The sequence below is a fragment of the Rosa rugosa genome, chromosome 7, assembly GCF_958449725.1.
Source record: "Rosa rugosa chromosome 7, drRosRugo1.1, whole genome shotgun sequence".
In the NCBI taxonomy this organism is placed as follows: domain Eukaryota; kingdom Viridiplantae; phylum Streptophyta; class Magnoliopsida; order Rosales; family Rosaceae; genus Rosa; species Rosa rugosa.
Genome location: NC_084826.1, coordinates 14,015,592 through 14,021,591, shown reverse-complemented (window position 1 = coordinate 14,021,591; position 6,000 = coordinate 14,015,592).

The following is a 6,000-nucleotide window of genomic DNA, read 5'->3' as shown; positions in this document are numbered from 1 at the left end:
TCGTCGGCGGGTATTATAACAGACTGAATGGCAGGGATGTAACTTAAGAAAAAATTAAGGGCAAAAGCGTCATTTACTTCGGGCTCGAATGAACAGTAGCCACGCGAATGAACAGTTAACGCCCTTTAGATTATAGATAATTTCTTCCATGATTTTTTTTTGTTAAATCCATCTGTGTAATTGCCCATATATAGACATGAGTGGTGTAGTAAACTAGTAAAAATGTTACTCCTGGCCCGTGCATGGATAGTTTCATCGGGGTCTGTGATAACACGTGCAAAAGGCAAATTTCACAAAATGGCATATTTCTATGGTATAGCTGTATAACATAAAAATCACGTCCATGCATATTATTGAATTGTCAAAAATGTTGTTGAATTGGTATATATCCTTTCACACTGTGTGATCCACAAGCATGTTTCTCAAATGGAGTTAATTTCGTATCTATCTAAGGGAGAATATGTTAAGCTACAAATTTGTCATGCCAAAAAATATGTATGACTAGTTGACTACAACTTCGGCGTATGAGTCCTCTCAGGCATCCCCGCCATAATAATTAAAAGAAACGATTACTGATCTACCGGTTTTAATTAATTGGCAGTTTTAGGCTCACACATAGTAATTTGGATAAATTATTATTATGTGGTCTAAACTAATAATATTACTTGAATTTGGTGGGAACCATGCAGGGAATGAAAAAAAAAAATTAAATTAAGAGACCCAACAAAAATAATTGCAAGTCATATGAGCTAATAATATCAACCCGGACCACCACGTGTACTATGATCCGGGACAATGTTATAAGGACAATTCTTATGTTTACCCCTTGGGTGAATGATCATATTCACCCTCTCTTGCAATAAACGCATAATAAATGTATAATTTGTTAATCCAACCATTCATGTTGTATAACGTAATACAAAGATTAACTATGTAAAAAATCAATCAAATTGAAGACCTTTTAGTTATTCATTTCTATGAAATACATGGACGGTTCATCATAATAGTAGTAAGTGTTGTTAGAACCATCAATTTGTTTAATTCAATTAGATAATTAAACGATTTTTGATTCGATTGATTTTTTACAGAGATGATCTTTAAAAGCTAATTTAAGAGATGGACCGTTGGATTATAAATTTATTTAATAAAAGTATGTTAATCGACAATGGGGGTAAATATGCTTATTCACCCTAAGAGTGAACCTAAGAATTGTCCATGTTATAATCTCTCAGTAATTTAGAAATGGTAAGAATATATCGAGTAAAAATTTAAATGTTACTACAGAAATCTAACGTGTCGATGAAGATTATAGCTAGATAGCTTTTTGAAAGTAAGAAAGAAAAAAATCAAATTTATTAGTCTGTAAAGCTTTTGTAATTTTATAGAGGAGGGGGAGAATTTTCAGGGGGCCAATTATATAGAGGATAATATAGCGGTCATATACTCAAATATATGTGAAATTTGATGATCACTTGATGTTAGGCGGTCGAGATTTGCCTCGAAGCTAGTAAAGTAAGCACGCTGCCGGAAAAACGAACACCTTAAGTGATGGAGCTCCGGTTTTGAGCAAAATCACGCTCAGAGGCGAAGATGTGAAATATTGAGGACGTACTTTTCTGTTTTTGGAAGCCAAAACTACTTGAGAATCATATAAACTACATAAGTCAAAGGACCTTATGACTCCACAAGATTGAGTAGTAGTAGTAGTAGAAATCCTTAGCTAAGTCATTTATTAAATTTTCTAGTAGACTTATCCAACTTTTATTTAAATAAATGTTATTTAACTATCTTTTTGGAAATATTTTTTTTTTTACCAGATAAACAACTTAAATGTTACGACTAGTTTTTCGTGAGTCAAACTTACAACCTCTCACTTACGAAAGGAAGACTATGCCACAAACCAAATTGTACTGGGCATAAATAATTTTTCTTATAACCAATTATATATATTTTTAATTAAAATTATTATTACCGAAAAATTATATGCCTGTTCAGTATTATTTGGTCTAGTGGCATAAGTTTTCATTTTATAAATGGGAGATCGTGACTTCAACTTACAATAAAGTGATAGACTAATGAAATGTTTTTTTAATTTTTTGTTTGTTCAAGTAAATATCTAAACTTTTCTCTCTGCGAACGAAAAAAAACTTTTTCTCTCTTCTCGTCCGGCGGCGCGCCCTTACGGTGCCGTCGTCGGACGGGCCCTATTTATCCAGATTGGGTCTTCTATGAGGCTTAGAATCTTCGATCGTTGCCATCTCGATCTATTTGGGGTGGTTGCGGTGGCTGGTACTGTGTTGAGGAAACGGAAGGTGGCGGCGGCTGGCGTGTCTTGGTTGGTTGCCCGGTGGTCCGGTTGGAGGATTGGGTTGGTGTCGCAAGGTCTGAGGCCGGCAGGTGGTGACGAGCTTTTGTCGGTTTGGCTGGGATCCTTTGGAATCCAATCGGACCGGAATTGTTCGATCTGGTTTGGGTCTAAGAGATCCGAGATGGGGAGGGGATGGACTGGGAGTGGCGGCGCTCATCAGTGGTGCGACAGGGATGGTGGTACGATGGTGGCGGTGGTCCGGCGGAGTAGGTTTTCGTTGGAGGGGTTGGGATCCTTTGGAGTCCGATCGGATCGGAGTGACCTGATCCGGTTTGGGTCCATGGGATCCGAGATGGGGAGGGGATGGATGTGGGTTGGTGGCGCTCTTCGATGGCGTGACAGGGATGGTGATACGATGGTGGCGGCTGTCCTGTGGCGGTCCGGCGTAGTGGGCAGTTGCTCGGAGGTGGCCATGCTGGGCTTGGACCATGATTGGCTGGTGGTTGCTGCACTTCCTGTTTCTTTGGCAGAGGCTTGGGTTTGGGCCCTCGTATTGGGCCCGGCCTGGGCTGGTTTATGTTATTTCTATTTCAGTTTTATTTGTTTTAATTGGCTAGTATTGTCGCGCCTTTGGCGTGTAATAAGTCCCTGCATGTATTTTGTAGGGTTCGTCGGGCTAACTGCCTGTGTATGCACTTAGAGTGCCTTGTCTGCTCTAGGTAGGCGGCGAGCTCCTTGCTTTGTCAAATGGTCGCTACCTCCTAGTGGCAGGGTGAGACTAAGTGTCGTCGGATTTATTTTTCGACGGCAACATAGTAGGAAAGCTGTGCTAAAGCGGGTACTTATGCTATGTTGTAATCGGGTTACATATCGAGTTATCTTTCCACAATGTCACTACTATGTTAAAGCAAATGTTGTAGCTAATTGTGCACTCTTTGCTAGTTGGTGCTTGTTAGAATACAAGTCTCCTGTAGAGATTTCTGATATTATTTCAGAAAATACTCTAGATGCTTATTGTAATCAGGGGTTTAGGCTCAATGTCCCCCCCTTGTATTCGATAGTTTCATTAATCAAGGCTTGAGGGCAGCCGCACTAGCCCTTTATTCAAAAAAAAAGAAAAAAAAAAAGTGATAGACTAATTGTTGTATATGAGTTATTTATTTGATAAAAACTAGATAAATAAAAAAAAAACACACATCGTAAGGCAGGATCAAAACACCGGATTTACGCTTTTGCCTTGTATATAGTTAGTGCAATGATACTCTTCAAAAAGGGACGCCACACAGCCTTTCAACAGATGATGCAGCTTCATATTCGTCACTCTACGTCATTATTTGCTGCACAATTTAGGTGTTGTAATCGTTCTAATCTTTTTAGAGTCATCGAACTCGACAAGTTAGATTAATCAGTTTGAATAAGTTGCAGTAGAGGTTTAAGTTACTATATCAAATAATTGATGCTAGCTCATCAGTCATCGACTTAGGTATACAAATCTAATTCTTGAACCTTGTATGGATCCTTGCTAGAACTGCAGCATGATAAGCTTCCTCTTGCAGTCAAGGAGGTAGGACCTAACGAGTAATAAGAGTCAAAAAGTGACTGATATCAAACATATGTAGTGTATATCAGTGGGCCGTTGAGGGACGAGCAAATTTCTTTCACTACTCCAATCATTTCAACAAGCTCGAATATACAATGTCATATATTGACATTATCCAATGCAGATAGATTCTTTTTTGTCCTAGATACAGATGCATATTATTTCAATGTTACTGCAGAAAAGAAAAGAAGAAGCGTACTCTTTAGAAAATTCTTACCCTTTTGTTACTGGAGAGTGGAGACAAAAAAGCCTAAATTAAAGCGTATATAAGTATGTACGCATGCATTACTATAATCTATAATCATTCATATATGCGAGATATCTAGTTTGGTTAGAAAAAGAGGCTTGAGCTAGAGGTTATATATGGGTTGATTGTTTCAAGGTATATTCTGAGAAGGGTGTGAAGATTTTCAAAAGCTGATGAAACCGTAAAAGATGTTGGGGCGTATATGCACTTTTGAAATGCTTTATTTTAACTGTAGGGTGAAGGGTCCAGGTTGCAGTTAAAGTTGCAGAGAGGAGTATTATGCTTTACATGTTGGAGAGGGAAGGAATATGAACACAGTTCCTACTTTTAACATAAATATTCAACAATGGACCACCCCACTTGTCTCATCCTCTGAAACTAGTGTTGGTAACTTTGTCTTCACAATCCTTGATAAATTATAGCATAGAAATGAATGTATAATGTATTTGATGACCGCTGATAATGTGAATCTAACATCAGGTTTTGGTTTTGGTCCCCCTCTTTTGTATTCTTGTTTTCCTTTTCTTAATTTAAGAGGATAGGAAGGATCTCTTCCTCACCTATCCAAGCCTTTAAAAAAAAAAAAAATCTAACATCCGGTATTTAAATTCGACAAAAAAAAAAAGAAGTCAGGTATTTAAAGCCTAGCTAGCTTGCTTTATCATTAGAGCAAGTTCACCCGTTTGGTCACCAGGTTACATACTTTTCACTGCTTTTTAGTGTTTATTTCCACTCTTTGGGTCACGGACACAGTTTCCAATACGATCTGGGTCACCAGATCAGCTTGCAGGTCACCAGGGTGACACAGGGCACGAAATACACTGTGTCTGTGACCCAGAGAGTGAAAATATACATAAAAAGTAGAGAATAGTATGTGACTTGGTGACCCACGGGTGGACTTGCTCTTAGATAATAGATACCACAGTAGGAGATCTTCAGTTAGAATGTGTGCAATTGCTTCCTTCCAACACGATTACAACTATATATTAGTTTTCGGGACAACATTAGATGGATAATAATTTGTTGGTTGACATATTTTACGAGTCATTCGTAGTTCATGTATATCTCAATTTTAGCTAGTATTCAAACTTTAAGCAAATCTTAAAATTTGAGAGCTAAATTCTAACTCATATTTGACAGTTATATACCCTAAATTCTCTAAAATACTCAAACTTAAACTTTTTAAATATTGATCACATGTCTAGCAACAATTCGTTGAGCACACTATCAAACACTGTCAAGCAAAATATCGATCTCATGCATATAAATAGAGGGTCGGGCTCTTGCTTGGTACACAACTACACACTACTGACACTAGATAGAATCATCTTGCTAATAAAACCAATCCAAAAACCCTAAAACGCTAACCTCCATGATCGTGAGATTCATGCAATCCATAAAAGACTCATCGGAGATTCTGGAATTGAAACAATGCATCACACAGAACAGAAAGTAATCAAAGGGTGCCATAATGAAAGCACATGATTAACAGGGCAGGCCTAGGGCATTGTTTGTAGATGATGATCGATCATTAGGCGGGGTTTAGGGCTTTAAATAATTTGAAAACCAACAAAGCACCGTATTTCTATTATGTATTCTTTCTCATGTCTGATATGCCAAATCTTTTTCCTTTTATAATCAGTAAGCGTAGGACCCTCGTGTCCAATAAAAAGAATCCATGTCGAAGAAAAAAGGGGGATTCGTTCTGATCAATTTGTTCCCGCATCCGCAGGAGGAGGCTCCATTCCATTAACTAATCCTAGCTGCTCGAGTCTGGATATTACTGCTGAGGCTACTACTATTCACCATACTCTGTGAACTTTATGATGTAGGCCCTTCTATTCT